This window comes from Canis lupus, chromosome 22, assembly GCF_011100685.1.
Source record: "Canis lupus familiaris isolate Mischka breed German Shepherd chromosome 22, alternate assembly UU_Cfam_GSD_1.0, whole genome shotgun sequence".
Taxonomy (NCBI): domain Eukaryota; kingdom Metazoa; phylum Chordata; class Mammalia; order Carnivora; family Canidae; genus Canis; species Canis lupus.
Window position 1 is genome coordinate 2303994 of NC_049243.1, and position 17579 is coordinate 2321572.

At 37.4% G+C, this 17579-nt stretch overlaps 1 protein-coding gene across 3 annotated transcripts in view; it reads left to right on the forward strand.

Moving 5' to 3' along the window:
- Nucleotides 1–17579, forward strand: part of CAB39L (calcium binding protein 39 like) — a 107930-nt gene that overhangs the window by 17658 nt on the left and 72693 nt on the right. The gene's annotated exons all lie outside the window — the stretch shown is intronic.

The following is a 17579-nucleotide window of genomic DNA, read 5'->3' on the forward strand; positions in this document are numbered from 1 at the left end:
AAACAAAACATTAGGAAATATTCGGAAATAAAAATAGCTTTTGAAAAAAAATAGCTTTTGTGTTAACAGGTTGAGATTTTATGTGTGTTATTTTCCCTAAATTTTTAAAAATGAATTTTCAGTGGGAAAAAATACAACTTAAAAGAATTAAGTGAATGAATACTTACTAACTTAGAACTGGGGTGGGGGGGTATATAATTTTCTTAGAATTAATTGCAGTCCCAAGTTAAATTAATTCTCAGATATTCAACAGTTTTAAAATGAGATCACATTTTACTTTGCCTGTTCTAGTTTTCTATCACTAGTATTTAGGAATGTCATTAATTTGATTGGGATAGGTGCTATATTTTGTTAATTTGCTGAGCAAATTGTATTTAAATCAAAGAGCCTGTTTATTTGAGTTCTCATTAAGCCACATGAGATCACTTACCATAATTTGGTTAAGTACAAGTCTTTTAGAGAGCTGAAAGTCCTCTCTTTAGGGTTTTTTTTTTTTTTTTTAAGATTTATTATTTATTTTTGACAGACAGAGAGAGAGAGAGAGAGAGAGAGAGAGAGGCAGACACAGGCAGAGGGAGAAGCAGGCTCCATGCAGGGAGCCCAATGTGGGACTCCATCCCAGGTCTCCAGGATGACACCCTGGGCTGAAGGCGGCGTTAAACTGCTGGGCCACCGGGGCTGCCCTTTCTTTAGGGTTTTTGAGTTCTTTTTATCTCAGTTATTAGAACTGTGTGTCTTCTTTTGAAAAATATCGATTCAGATCCTCTGTTCCATTGTTTTTCTAAGTAGGCTCCACACCCAACATGGAGCCCAACACAAGCCTTGAACTCATGACCTCAAGATGGAGACCTGAGCTGAGATCAAGAGACAGATGCTTAACCAACTGAGCCACCTAGGCACCCCTGTCCATTTTTTAATTGATTGATTGGGGGTTTTATTTGCTATTGAGTTGAATGGGTTCTTTATATTTTTGGGACTTAACCTCTGTCAGATATAAAAAGTTTTTAAAATTGTAGCCAAGAGGGGCTTAGGATATTCAAATAAAAAATAGAACTTTTTAATGGAGAAACATGTCTCTTTGAAAACACTAAATATTTAATAAAAGAATTAAATGATGACCCTAAATGACCTTTATTTTTGCCATAACTTACCATCCCTCTATTTTGCAATAAAAGTATTTTGCAGACTTCTGAATTGTGCTTTTGAAATGGAAAATCAGAAAGTATTACGAGTTTAGTTGTAATTATAACTCTTTTTTTCATAATTTTTTCTCGTACCATTTTTACCCTCTGCTAAGTAATTTAGAACTAGAGCTACGTATCACATTCTTAGCTTGAAATCGGCTTTCTCATGATACTGGACTTAATAGTAATTTAAAAAAAAAGATTTACTTATTTATTTATTTGACACAGATAGAGCAAGCATATGTATGAGGAGGGACAGAGGGAGAGGGGAGAAGCAGACTCCCTGAAGAGCCGGGAGCCAGACTCCCAGGTCCCAGGGATCATGACCTGAACTGAAAGCAGATGCTTACCTGACTGACCCCCCCAGACTCTCCAATTTAATAGTAATTAATCCCATCTTAAATTATACCATGTTGCCTTTCTAGGTTTTCTGTCAAAAGATTTAGGGTAGGAGAAACTGAGGCAAGAAGCCATGGATTGTGACCACAGGAGTGACAGCAAGACAGTGCAGGTTAGATGAAGAGAAGTATTGAAAACTGAACTGGGAACTGATGCCCAGAACAGAGTGGGTGATGGTGTTTGGGATATGAACCAGTAACGTCTCACATTAAAGACATGGAAGGAAGAAAATAAACACGAGTGGTCTTTAAGGCCAAACTTACCATGTAATCTATATTAAGAAAATTTTTAGAAATGAGCACAAAGATTTACTTAGAGGATAATGTGTGGCATTATTTGCGGTAGAGAGAAAGGAAACTATCGAAACTATAATAGTAGCTTTATTAAATGTGATACATTTATTTAGTGGAATGGTATGCATCCATTAAGATGCAGACTTCATAATGAGAAACAGAAAGAAGTAATGGGGAGATTGATTTTATTTTAATGGGACTGTCTCTGGCTAGAATGGTGTCTTTCAGCATTCAGGGGAATTGATAATGTAGTTGAAAGTACCTAGCATGGTACCTGGGACATAGAAAACATTTGGGAAATGGTAATTGCTTTGGGATGTCGGCTAAGTACTCAAGAACTGGATTTGTTGTCAAGTGTGTCTCAAGGGACTTGAAAAAGAAAAAGACTTGGAGAATGGTGGGAAACCCAGGCAGCCTCAGTCCTGGACACGTAGCCCTGGCTACTTCAGATAAATGGAGGCCTTTTGTGTTTTAGCAAGTGGGAGAGGAAGGTTGACAGAAGTATGAGGAAAGAAGAAAGAACTGAACATTAAATCGTACACATTACCCTTGATGCTGTGAATTTTTTTAAAAGATTTTATTTATTTATTCATGAGAGACACAGAGAGAGAGGCAGAGACCCAGGCAGAGGGAGAAGCAGGTTCCATGCGGGGAGCCCGACGTGGGACTGGATCCTGGGTCTCCGGGGTCACGCCCTGGGCTGAAGGTGGTGCTAAACTGCTGAGCCACCTGGGCTGCCCTGATGCTGTGAATTGATGCTAGTATAACCAAATATCAACATAATGCATGTATTTTGCAATTTAAAAGAATTTGCAAAATCTTCTGTTGGTTGTATAAACTGGTTATATTCATGACACCATGTGTATTTCATAATGTGAATATCAATAAATACTGTTTAAAGTATTGTTATTTGGGTTTATTTTTTAGCTCTTTATTTGACAATAATTTATGGCTTATTTAATATTACCTGCTTATATCCAAAAAGTTAAAGGAACATTTCAAAATATTCGTTTTATCCCTGTATTTATCAATAGAAACAAGAGTAATTTGAGGAGGAAAATTTTGTGAAAGATTATTTTTTCCATGAAATATCCCTGGCTCCCTTTTACCCTAAATTGAATCAAAGATGTTGTCATCTTATAGAAATATCATTTGCATCTAATTTACTAAGCAGCTAAGAAAGAAAACAAATTGTAAGAAATAAGAGAAAATAGATGTGGGGCCTCATGCTCCCAGAGCTGGGCCAGGCCACGTGACCACAGGACTTCTCTCTCCCGCCTCTCAAGCAGACACTGGTGGCGCAACAGTCCTTTCCAAAACTTTGCCCATCTTTCAGTGTGGAATGGAACCTTTGAAACTCAAATATGGCATCAACAAAGTCAAATATAGCGGCATCGGTCGGGGATAACAGGAATGCCCGTATACTCCTCCTAACTCCACACAGGAAAAGGCAAAAGGAAGAGAGTGGAGATGTGTCCATAAGAACAGACCCAGATGCTATGAAGAAAGAAAAGTATATCAGAGAAATGAGGAAAATGATTGGCATTTCAGTTATTTTCCTCTCCATTAGTACAGAACCTAATTGCCTTTCAGTCATTCCTCAACTATGAAGAATTACAAGCTTTCCATCTAAAAACCCAGAAGATTCCAAATCACTAGATTTCTGCTAACATTTGTTGCTAGAAAGGCCCAATGATTTGCAGTATATGAAGAGGATCGTGAGAGAATATGACAGTTAATAGGTTGTGGAGCCAACGCAGACTAAGATCAAGCAACTTTCCGAAAGAGGCAAGTATAACTAAGAGAATTATTAAATGATAACTATTATAAATGGAAAATGGAAAAAAAATAGCACTTGTTAGATAATATCACCATTCAGTCCAACCAGTCACCCAGCAAAAACATTCAGCCCATTCAGGTAGTTGTGTGATATCTCAAAATAAATTCCATGTACTTGTCAGAAAAAGGAAAAAAAATGGAAGGAGAAATAATATCCAAAATATGAAGAATTGTGAGGATTTCATTTTATAACAGTGCACAATTAACAATGTTGAGCATATATGGGGGATCCCTGGGTGGCTCAGCGGTTTGGTGCCGCCTTCAGCCCAGGGTGTGATCCTGGAGTTTCAGGATCGAGTCCCACGTCGGGCTCCCTGCATGGAGCCTGCTTCTCCCTCTGCCTGGGTCTCTGCCTCTCTCTCTCTCTCTCTCTGTCTCTCATGAATAAATAAAATCTTAAAAAAAGAAAAGAAAAAAGAAGTCTAAAAAAAGAACTTTGATTTGTGGGAGGGAAAGAATTCCTTTTTGTTGTCAGAGAAATGGTTATTAAAAATAACTTTTAAAGCAATCTTTATGCCAAAATACTTGATAATTCTTGATTGTGGGAGTTAACCAAAAATGAATTAAAGCTATTCATAGACTCATCTATTCAGAAAATGTCTTGTAGTGCACATATCTTCACAAAATAATCTCTTCTAGTAATGGGATTTTTTAAGTACAAAAGATCAAAATTGCAGGAATTTTGAAATCACAATTAACCAAATGTTATTTCAAATATAATGCTGTGCAAAGCCAAATAGCTGATATTAGTAGAAATGCCACAGGGATTTGAACTTTGGGTATACCACTGACAAGCTGGCTGCCCAAGTCAAACATTTTAACCTTTCAGTTTCAGTTTTTTTGGTCTGAATCTGCTGTAGTCATAACATTGGTTTTATATTTCTTGTCTGTAAAGTAGAGCTACTATAATAATATTTCCTTCAAGGGATCCCTGGGTGGCTCAACAGTTTGGCGCCTGCCTCCAGCCCAGGGTGTGACCCCGGGGTCCCCGGATCGAGTCCCATGTCGGGCTCCCTGCAGGGAGCCTGCTTCTCCCTCTGCCTGTGTCTCTGCCTCTCTCTCCCTCTCTCTGTGTATCTCATGAGTAAATAAATAAAATCTTTTTTAAAAAAGTTTTAAAATATTTCCTTCGTGTTCTTTTCAAAGCTTATGTAAAGAACATATATATATGAACATTTTTTGAAATTATAAAATGCTGTGTAGATAATGATGAATATTAATTTCAAAGGTTTGTTTATTTTTTTCAAGGGTTTATTTAAACTTAAAAACAACTGTGCAAACATCTTTGAGGCAAGCCATTTAATTTCTGATATTTAGGAATATGTATTTCTAAAGCATAGTTGTAATCAGTAATTTATATATCTTTACTATGCTTTTTCCTTAACTTTTTGTAGTTAACGTCATACCAAACCTCCCACTTTCATGCCTTCTTCCCATGATTGAGGCTGAAAATGCCAGATACTCATTTTTTCTAGCCTCCTTTGCACATAGGGGCAGAGGGGGTCAGGTGGGCAGATACTTCATTTTAGCCTTTTCAGGCCGAAATGTGGAAATTTGGGAGGGGGGATTTCCTGAACAATGTTTTCCTCTTAACCATGATTTTTTTCTCCCTTTTTCCTAGTTCTCTTTCCAATTCCTTCCTTCCTTCCTTCCTTCCTTCCTTCCTTCCTTCCTTCCTTCCTTCCTTCCTTCCTTCCTCCCTCCCTCCCTCCCTCCCTCCCTCTTTCTGTCTGTCTTCAAGTTTTTGCTAAAACATTTCCTCTTGCTGGAAATACCCTCCCTCCCCCACTATCTATCTTACTATCCAAATCCTAGTACTTTTTGAAAGTGCATCTAAATTCTCATTTCTTCCATTAACCCTTTACCTTTTCTCTTCTCACTAGGTAATATCTATATTTTACCTTATGATACTTGGTCCCATGATTATTTCCTCTTCCTTTTACATTTTCTTCAGTCTTTATATTTTGGTATAATTATTTCATACAGATAACTATATTTTTTTTCCCCAAAAGTTGTAAGCTCCTCAAAGGCAGTGATTTTGTTACAGACTTCTTTTGAATTCTTTGGAGAACTTGGTACTACAGTAGGCTTGTAAAAATATCGATAAAGACTTGTTAAATGGGGATGGCCCAGGGCGCGATCCTGGAGACCCGGGATCGAATCCCACGTCTGGCTCCCGGTGCTTGGAGCCTGTTTCTCTCTCTGCCTGTGTCTCTGCCTCTCTCTCTGTGTGTGACTATCATAAATAAATAAAAATTAAAAAAAAAAGACTTGTTAAATGTAATTGCATAGTAGAGAATTAGGCTATAAATATGTAGTTGGTTTGAAAACCAGTTATGTGTCTAAGTCTTCAGAATTACCAATAACATTGTATCGAAGATGGTGACCACCTTTTTGTGTATGTTTACCAGCTATGAAAAGCCAAGATCTTTATTTAAAGTGAAAAAAAAAGTTCATTATTATTAGATGGTCATTTTATAGCTTCCTTCAAAGGAGAACTAGCATCATGATTTTTTTTAAGATTTTTTTTTTTTTAAATTCATGATAGACACACACAGAGAGAGAGAGAGAGAGGCAGAGACACAGGCAGAGGGAGAAGCAGGCTCCACGCCGGGAGCCCGACACAGGACTCGATCCCGGGACTCCAGGACCACGCCCTGGGCCAAAGGCAGGCGCCAAACCACCAAGCCACCCAGGGATCCCCCCGCACCCATCCTGATTTTTTAATCCTAATTTATGTTTACATTATCCCTGAATAAGTTTTAAAAAGAGTATAAAATAGGAGAGGAAAAAAATGAAGCAGCATCAACCTGTCTACATATAGAGAAATGGTTAAATAAACTGTGGTGCACCAATATTAAGAAACACCACACAGCTTCTCAAAAAGAATGAAGTTCTGCTAAATCTGTCATGTAAGGAAAACAGGATCTACTACTAAGAAGCAAAAATAACTTGTAAAGCAGAATGTGTGATATGAAACTAGTTTTTAAAACCAGGTATGTATTTAAACAAATTATGTTTGTGTATATATGGAAAAAGTGAAAGAACAGAAATAAACTGTTAACAGTGGTTAACTTTGGCGAGTGGAATTAGAGACAAGGAAGGCAGGAGATTTTCAAGCAATAGAGAAACATGTAAAATAAAAAAATATTTTTTTCTTCAATGAGCACTTGTTTTTTTTCAAATAGTATATTTCCTTTTTTAAATTTATTCCTTTTTTAAAAAAGATATTTATTCTTGAGAGAGACAGAGAGAGAGGCAGAGACACAGGCAGAGGGAGAAGCAGGCTCCATCCTGGGAGCCCGACGTGGGACTCGATCCCAGGGTCCCCGGGATCACTCCCCGGCCGAAGGCAGGTGCTAAACCCCTGAGCCTCCTGGGCTGCCCAATGAGCACTTATTTTGAAATCAAAATGCAAAAAGATAAATTTTGAAAGAAAAAAAAAGGCAAGAAAAGCACACATTTGTGAAACAAGATGCAATTTTGTGTTTGTATTTCTTAAAGATTTTTTTTTTATTCTTAGTTGTTAATAGACCATAATAGATCCTACTCCAGGTCATGTTTTATTAGTCTTCAGAGTAATGGCAATGGAATCCAACTATAATTACTGAACTAATTCCATCGATATTGTTCCATTCAATAAATTACCTGAATATGCTTTAGTATAAATGCTATATGTTTGTTTGCCATAAATGGCTGTGTTTGAATCTGAAAATTAAATATCTTGTCTAAAAGTACTTTCCATCATTAACAAGCTTCGTAAGCACGTAGAGATACTTAGAGACTAGTTACCCTTGATATTTTAAACTGAATAATTTATAACTCAAGGTTTTCTGTTCCTCTACTCAGTCTACTTCTTTCTTTGTACTTTTTGGCGTTCTTTTTAGATCTTGTTTTTCTTGTTGGCTCCAGAGCATTAGCTCATGAATTGTACTTTTAAAGACTTATAACAGGTATATAAAGCGATTTTCCAACAGAACATTTTTGTTAGTTGATTTCAATAATTTGTAAAAAAGTGAGAGTTTGTAAAAAAAATGGGAAAATTGGAAGATGACATACCTTATAAATAGAGGATGTGCTTTATTTCTCAAAGGGATGAAGGTTGTTCTTTTAATAGAAGGTATATTGTGTTCTTAACTTATTCAAGCAAGAACTTTTCACAGAAGTATCAACTATTGTGATACAGCAAAAAAGAGAAACAGATCCAGCAAAAAAGGACAGAGTAATACGAGAATTATTACTATCTAACTGTGGTGATAGCACTAAGCCCATTTTTGTTGGTTATGATGCTAGTTATATATTGACTCTTAAGATTCCATTAATTCTTTCTTATCTCATTCTTTGTTATGCCTTAAATTGAGAAGTTGGAAGAAAATCATAGCATGTATTTGATTTAGTGCAGTTATATCTTTTTGAAAGAAGTGAAATTGTAACTTTTTTTTAAGATTTTATTTATTTATTCATTCTTGAGATACACAGAGAGAGAGAGGCAGAGACCCAGGCAGGAGAAGCAGGCTCCATGTAGGGAGCCCCATGTGGGACTCGATCCCAGGTCTCCAGGAGCAGGCCCTGGGCTGAAAGCGGTGTTAAACCGCTGAGCCACCAGGGCTGCCCTGGAATTGTAACTCTTAAACTTAGAATTTGGAATACATAAATTATAGCCTTTAGCTTTTATTCTTACTGTAATTATGTGGGGTTTTTGATAAGGTCAATTTTTACTCTGCTCAAAGGCACATTTTATTACTCTACCTTCATTCTCGAAAGATGACCTTGAGTCCTTTCCTGAGAAAATTAAAGCAAATTTGTGCTCCCTAACATCATTCCTCTTTACTTTGACAGTTTCTTTATTCAAACTTTATCTTTCCTTCTCATTTTAGAAAAATATGTATCATTCTTCTTGGACATTCAACTTTTCACTTTCATTCCTGATCCTTTCTTCCATTGTGAGCTCAAAAATCTCACCCCATTGAAGCCAGGCTGGAACCACCATAGCCTACCGCAGTACTGCAGACATAAAGCAGGGAGAGGACTCTAGGGCAGTCGTCCCTGGGAAACTGGTAATATTGGTTCTGATCCAGGTAGCATGGCTCAACTACCATGCCTTGAAGACTGAATGAGAGGTTGCAGTCTTAGTAGTGCAATCAAGGACAAAATTAGGAATGTAGGAGGTTAAGGATTGAAGGCACAAGCATATAATACTGTTTCCAGGTGTCTGATAAGGAATGGAAGGAGAACCTAAGGGCTAAAAAAGGGGGGTTTTGTTTGCTTTTTTTAAATTTTAAATTCTCAGTAGATTGAGTGGGACAGATACGAGGAAGATGTAAGATGAGAAGGGGATAATCAATGGGGTGAGATTACTATTATTCACGTAGCATTTGCGTCTGAAAACTAAATTGTTTGGTATTTATATCTTGCACTTCTAATCCCGTTTCTATTTCCACATGACCAAACCATACCCGTCATTCACGACTGACTTCTAGTGCCACCTTCTCTATGGAACATTCTTCTGAATTTTTAGGGTATTTCATTAATCTTTTCCTTTGTGATTCATAACTTTTTGTCTAACATTATAGTTATTTTTGGTACCTGTCTTATATCCCCTATTAGAATATAAATTGCTTATTCTGACCTCTGTCCCCATAGAGCATATTGCCCTCAGCTGGCTGAATGAATGAATCTTGTACATTATTTTTAAAGCTTTTATTTTTAAGTAGTCTCTATACCCAGCATGGGGCTCAAACTCATAACCCTGAGATCAAGAGTCAATGCTCTATCGACTGAGCCAGCCACGTGCCCCTGAATCCCATACCTTTAAGTGATAGAAAGTTGTAATAGAGCCTTGCCATTATAAAGTATTTAGGGCTATTCCACTTAATTGTATGGTTTGTGTACTGTCCAAAGACTCCTGCCAAGGATGCGAGTGAGGCCTGAAATCCAGCTCACATTCCCCTCTCCCCATACCAAAATATGTGCCAGACGGGTGCAGGGCTGCATCTGCCTGGAGGATGAAGTTACTTGTTCCTTACATGAAGGTTCTATTTGCTGGTTAATCTGTGCATCTGCTTGATTGCAGCTGTCCCTTTCTCCAGCTCTTACCAAAACATCATATAAGCTAAAAGCAACCCTGAAAGTAATGACAGTATTAACTGAAGTTCATTATGAAAATTACTTTGAGTTGTATAGAAACTATCCAAAAATGATTTGTTGAAAGAAAAGTTATGGATCAATCAAATTTGAAATGAAGCATTATTATAGAGCCATCTCCCTGGTAATTTACTATTAATTTCAGATTTACACTTCTAGAAAGTTTGAGATTGCTTGTAAGTTTTAACTGAGGTCAGTTCGCTAATAGTCCCATTTCCCTTGCCACCACTTCAACTCTATCTTTTGGTTAGGATAATCTGATATGAGGTAGACATTTTTTTGCCTTTATTCCTTTAGTACTGTTGGTGGTGGAACTCATGATAGTGACTTCTGGAAGTTTTTCTAGTTTGATTTGAGGGTTAAGCCATAGAAAAAAAGAATATATTTATTTTTTAAACCCATTCCATTTCACTAGTTTTCTGGTTTACTGATTTGTCTAGTTATTTATTTATGTGTCTGTGTAATATATAATTTCCATAGTCCTGTGAGAGATAGATGGAGTGTTCCTACCTAAATATATAGGACAAAGCTTAGAGATGTTAATTGACTTGGGCACAGGGCAAGCAAATGATGAAGCTAGGCTATTATCCCTAAGCTATGCTTTTATAAAATGCTGCATCCAGAATTCTTTTAGTAGAATTATTTTAGTCTGGTTGGTGTATAAGGCAAATTAAAAAGTCCTTGAACACATATCTAATGGCTTATTGGTATGTGGGTGTGTGTATCTCTGGAGCACCTAGTATAGCACTTTGTATGTACTAAGTGTTTAATAAATAGAGTCAGTTACACACTGCTTGTGAGTCTTCCAGTGGTTTTGCCTCATTCCAGAGTAGTGACAGGACAACTACAAGTGGACTGACGTACTTTTCACACATTCTAGAGTTTGTTTTTTATTAGATAAGTAGAGAAATGTCTAGCACCTAACTAAATGCCAGGCACACATGCAGACTACTTCACTTGACCCTCACAGCCAGTCCTGGGACTGTATATTGTTCTCTCTAATTTAAAGATATGGTCCTTAACGCCCAGTTTTCCTTATATCTAGGTCTACCTAATACCAAAGAGACTGTGACTTCTGAAACCACCCGCTTAGTATCTGAAGAGTATTCCAAATAGCTTATCACACAAAGGCCTTCATAGGCTGTGTATATATGTTTATTTACTGCTAAATAGATACAGCTGTGGATTGTACCATTTTAGCATTAGGGAAGCAAATGCTGGCATGGGAAGATCTTAATCCTGGGGCTAAATATTGCAGCTGCCGCTGCAGCTCAATACCAGCAGGGGGCCAGAGTAGTGCTGGAAAAGTGCGACAAACCGACAAACCGAACATTCCCAGCTCTAAGAGACTACTCTGGTGTTTTGGAAATAAAGCCAATAGGAGCAAGGGTGTCACCTAATTTTTGTTATTCAGCTTCCTCCTTCCTAAAAAAAACAAACACAAAACAGGAGATGGGCAGCATAGTATAAGAGAGAAACCAGAATAATTCAGATAATCTATTACCTTACTGAAGTTAATTACAGGATCTTTCAAAGATTTCCAGATTTGGCCTAGGATTAGCAATTAGCAGACAATTAGAAACATAGGTGTGGTTTAAAAAAAATCTTTATCATTGAAATATAGTTTGACATAGTGTTATGTTAGTTTCAAGTGCACAACAGGAAATGTGTTTTCCACCCTATCGACTACACTTCATTTCTGTGCAACCTCTAAAGCATTTCTCCTGTAGCACTTCTTCTATATATTCTGCTTGTATGAGGCAATTTGAATATCTTTAAGCAACTTGCAAGGCCACAATGTTAATAAAGTTCAAAATGGAAATGATGAAGAGGAAGAGCTAGGGTTATCTATGGCATGGGTCGCATGACAAGCCCCTAAAGACTTTAAACAGGTTCTTTTCTTTGGGGTCCCTTAACTGGCTGATGAAGGCCAAAGGCTATTAAAGAATAAATCAAATGTAATTTCTAGGCTGTGTGCAGATGTAGTTGTGATACTTGGTATTTATACTGTGGTCTTTACAAATAGAGCAAAACGGAAACAAAAGTATGAATGAGAAGTGAAGAAGTGAGAATAAGAGAGAAGTAAATGCCACTAAAAAACCCAAAGACCAGTAGTTACTCAAATTAGCAAAATTGCAACCATAGGTGTGCAGTACATTTTAGCATACTCCAACACATGCATATGCATGTACGTATACATACATCTTACAATGGTAAAAGTAATAGTCATTTCTGTAATAACACTTGTTTTGAAACAAGTGTGTTCCAACATGACTGATCTGTAGGGAACAATTGGGCATAATGCACATTTCTTGTTTGCTTTTGTCATGTATGAGAAGTACTACATGAATGCAGAAATTGCCCTGCTGAACCAAACCACATAGGAATACAGAAAATGTACACATGCACACACTTAAAACACCTACTAGCAATCTCACTGTACCATGTGTTATGAGACATTCAACACATTTGGTGTTAGAACCTTCCAGCTAATATCAGATGGCCCTATTTCCACTATTTCACAATAACTCACAAGCTACAACTCTTCTAACACCCACCTTCATTAGCAAGTGCCAGTCTTTTTCAAGGTAAAGTGTCATATTTATTGTAGTATTTATGTACTTTTTAGCCATTTAACATACGTAAAGCTGCTGTTTTTATTAGGTTCCTACCTTTTCTCAAAAAAAGAAAAAAATGGCTCTGATGAAATTTTTGAGTATTGAGTTTCAATACTGCTGTACTTTGCTTTTTGTCTCTCCAGTGTGATCACAGGCCTCAGCTAAATTAGTATGAGCAAAAGCAGGGAGGCATAAAGTGAGAAAGATACAAAAGAACCTAGAAGATACAATTAGAAGGTAAGAGAGACAGGATTAGAAAGAAAAGATATGATCAGAACCTAGGAGGAGCCTGAGGACCCAAGCATCTTTGACTTCTCCCTTGGGCAAAGATAACAGTCAACCCCAGAACACAAAGGACCCTATTGAGATGCATCCTCGGTGAAAGAGACCAGATTTACCCTTATTTGTTTGGAAGAAGCAGTTTAACCCGGGGGCTTAAGTGATACACAAAGCAATGAAGCCTGTTAGAGACAAAATCACAACAGCAAGTCCAGATTCACTAATTTCTGACTTTGCTTAGTAGACAACAAGAAGTAAAATTATTAAAGCCAAAGAGAACCTAAAATATAAGATAGGTAGTTGTACTGTCAAAGATATTCGAGTCTGAGAAATCAGGGCTTGTGATTTCCCATCTCCTGGACACTCCCAGCCTCCTGAATATGATTCCCAAACAAGTGGACTGTGTCAGCAGGAAAGCTCTCAATCAGGAACCATCCACAATGACCTTCTCAGTGTGATTTGGGGGGGATGGGTGATAGGAGAGATTCTCCCAGAGATTAGAGACTAGACTCTGGGGCAACCAATTTGGTGACTAAAGAACTCATTTCCCTTCCCAGACAGGGAAGCTTGCTCTTCCTGTCCAGCAAAATATCATATACATTATAGACTGATGTTTCCTTACTTCCCTTTTTTCATGCAGGAGTATTTATTGCTGGTGTCCATTTCTTTTTACTTTGCCCTGTTTATTAGATGTCTTGGAGTAGGGGGTTTAAACTTACAGTTGAGCCGTAGGGATGGTTGACCATAAGGAGCTGCCTCAAACTTGATTGAGAAGCATATAATCAATAGAGATATTGGAGCGGGAAGCAGTAAACAAGTTAGAGCGAGGGTGAGTGTACTGTTAGTCACATTTGGAAACCTTGCCCAATGTTAGGCAGAGCCATTGTTGAAAGTGTAGATGTAGGAAAAGGGTAGATGTAGATACTAAACAACCAGGTTGAACTTTTTTATAGGATAGTTTTATATAATGCACGAATGTAACTGAGTGACTCCAACTGCGTATGCTTTGAAGGTCAATCATAGTGCAGATAATTTCACCCAGCATTTCACGTCATTTTCAAAAGAAGAGAAAGGCTTATCTCACCAAAAATAATCTTTTATTTGCCACCATTGGAAGTGACTGTTACCAGCTTTTTACTCTCAAATTGGTAATTAAAGGAAGCCATTATCATTCTTTTTCAATTCATAGTGGAAGAGAAGCTCTTCTCTACAAAACAAGTCAGCCAAGATAGCAGAAAGAAGAATCAAAAATTTTTAAAGACCAGTTTTCTACCCCTGATGAAATGATTGATTTAGGCAAGGATCATCAGTGAAGACTGAAATTTTTGGAGGAAGCATTGGTGGAGAGCTTCATCTTTGCATCTTATAAATGATGTCTCTATCTTACTAGCTAGTCAAAAAGGAAAACAAGTCTTTTCAATAAATTTGCTATTATTTTCTTTTATTACCTTAACTCATAGAAATATCTTATTTATTATTTTAGAGGCTTATTGTATTTTCCTGGTTTTTTGTATGCCTAGTAATTTTTGACTGGATGCCAGACATTATGAGTTTTATGCTGTATGCTAGATTTCTTTTTTTTTTTAAAGATTTTATTTATTTATTCATGAGAGACAGAGAGAGAGAGTGAGAGAGAGAGAGAGGCAGAGCACACGGCAGAGAGAGAAGCAGGCTCCCCAGGGAACCCGATGTGGGACTCAATCCCAGGACTCCAGGATCATACCTTGGGCTGCAGGCGACGCTAAATCACTGGCCACCTGGGTGCCCCTGTGTGCTAGATTTCTAAAAATGTCTTCAGATATTTTTAATTCTACTCTAAGATGCAGTTAATTTATTTATAAAGAATTTTTATCCTTCCTGGATGTGCTTGTAAGTTCGATAAGGAAGAACCAGAACAAGTTTTGATCTAGGACTAATTTAGTCCCACTGCCAAGGCAGTGTCTTTCAGAGTTTCCTACCCAATTTCCCATACATTTTGAGATTTCTTCACTCTAGCTGTAGGGAACAAGAACTACTTCTAGTCCCTGTGTGAATACTGTGAATTCTTCAGCCCGATTCTTTCTATTGGTTCTTTTCCTGTCCTTGGAGAGTTTTCTCACAGACGTGCTAATCAGTTTGCAGATGAAGATTTGAAGAGAAGCCTCTGCAGACCTGTGGGACTCTCTTTGCAAAGCTCTCCTCTGTATTCTGCTCTGTGAATTGTGGTCACACAGGCCTTCTTGAATTCCCAACCCTTGTCTCTTTAACTCAGGAAGCCTGCCACGCTCTATTTGGGTTCCCCTTCCTGCTCCGCAGCCTGAGGCAATAATTACCTTGTTTCCCTTCTCTCAGGGATTACTGGGCTGAGCTGCCTGGTGTCCAGTGTCTAAAAACCATTGTCTTACATATTTTGCCCAGTTTTTAAGTTATGTAAGGCAGAAGAGCAAATTCAGTGCCTATTCATCATATCCTGAAACAGAATTACAGTCCACTATAGTTGTACTTTTTAATTTATCTGTTCAAATAATTTTTAGAAGAATGTACTTTTAAATTTTCAAGTGTTGATACTGTTGGTTCAAAGCCTATTTGCTTATCTGTTAAAAATTTTTAAAATAACTTTTAGTTTTATCATCTTGTTTTCAGAGAATGAAGCTTGTACCATTTCTCCTTTGGAAACCTTTATTGGTGTGTGTGTGTGTGTGTGTGTGTGTGTGTGTGTGTGTATTAATATATGGTCACTTTTTGTGATTTCTTTGTGTGCATTTTAAAAAATGGTGTTTGGTAGGAATCAAATATAAACTCACAATCCTATTAGTCTTGGTGTGTATTTTGAATACTTTGTTTTTATTTTGTGCCTTAGAATCATAGATTGATATAATGTCTCCCAATATTAAAGTGATTTTTAAATAATTAACCTCATAGTCATTCTAAGCACTATCCTTACTAATTCTGAATTTCTTAGGTATACTAGAACTCTTTGAGTATAATCTTGGACTCAGGAAGATACAAGGCACTTACTATCCCCTGGTGATTTTAGGATAATATCCATTTAACATTTTTTAAAAAGATTTTATTTATTTATTCATGAGAAACACACAGAGAGAGGCAGAGACATAGGCAGAGAGAGAAACAGGCTCCATGTAGGAAGCCTGATGTGGAACTCGATCCCGGGACTCCGAGATCATACCCTGAGCAGGCATATGCTCAACTGCTGAGCCACTCAGGCATCCCTAACATTTTGTTTAAAGTAGGAAATAAAACTCTTAAGTTTAACAAAACTACAAATTAAAAGAATTATTGGCAGACTAATTTCTAGTCTTCTTTGGTGCCTATTTCTTAAGTGTTAACCAAATTGCCTTATAATATATTTAAATTTTAAAAGTCTACTGTAGGGACACCTGAGTGGCTTAGTAGGCTCAGGTCATGATTTTCGGTCAAGAGATCTAACCCTGCATCCAGCTCCAGGCTCTGGACTCTGGTCACCAGTGATGATGCAGTGTCTGCTTGAGATTCCACTTGAGATTCCCTTTGCCCCTCTCCCCCCACTTGTGATATCTCTCTATCTCAGAAAATAAATAAAATAGTTTAAAATAAATAAAAGTCACTTTAAATGAACCACCTTAAGAAATATCCCTGGGTATTTATTTATTTATCCCTTAAGGGTATCCCTGGGTGGCTCAGCGATTGAGTGCCTGCCTTTTACCCAGGGTGTGATCCTGGAGTCCCAGGATTGAGTCCCGTGTGGGGCTCCTGGCATATGTTTCCAATCAAAATTCTTGGGCTCTTCTTCTGATGACAGATCACTCAATTAGAGAATTGACAGTAGTTAGTAGACCTGTTATGTTTTAATCTTTATTCTCTGCAGAACTAGAGTATCTCTAAGAATATGAGCTTAAATAAAGTGCAAGGCAAAAATCTATAAATAGCTGGTTATTACCCTTAAGAAAAACAAGCAAATAAAGCTTGGCTTTATTTCTTAAATTATATATCATGTGTTTAATATATATTCCCTAATATACACATATATTTATTTAAAGATACATATTTCTTTTTTTTTAAGATTTTATTTATTTATTCATGATAGACATAGAGAGAGAGACAGAGACAGAGACACAGGCAGAGGGAGAAGCAGGCTCCATGCCAGGAGTCCCACACGGGACTCAATCCTGGGACTCCAGGATTGCGCCCTGGGCCAAAGGCAGGCGCCAAATGGCTGAGCCACCCAGGGATCCCCGGGAGGGGGACATCTAAACAAAGTAATTATATTTGGTTTGCACATAAATAGTATAAGCTGTTCTACTTAATTTTTTTGGTGTCAAAATTATTCTGTGTCCTTTGTAATTTTCTCTTTTATAAGTGCAAATGTTGGATCTCGGTTTCAAAGTATGCCCCTATTTTATTTTATTTTTAGTTTTTTTTTTTTTTATTGGAGTTCAATTTGCCAACATATAGCATGACACCCAGTGCTCATCCCACCAAGTGCCCCCCCCAGTGACCATCACCCAGTCGCCCCCAACCACCCACCCACCTTCCCTTCCACCACCCCTTGTTCATTTCCCAGAGTTAGGAGTCTCTCATGTTCTGTCTCCGTCACTGATATTTTCGCTCATTTTCCTATTTTAAAATACGTTAAACTTTTACACACTTAAATGATAAATACTCTAATTCTAAAATCGTCCTTGCTTTTTAAAGTCTGAGATTAAATTCATGATACTTGAGTATCTCCTTGCTACACTTTTATTATCAGGATTGGGAATTCAGCATCTTCTTCTCTGGAAAACTTAACAGATCAGCAAATGACTCTGTTATTATCTCTATCAACACACCTTTGTCGGAAACTTGCC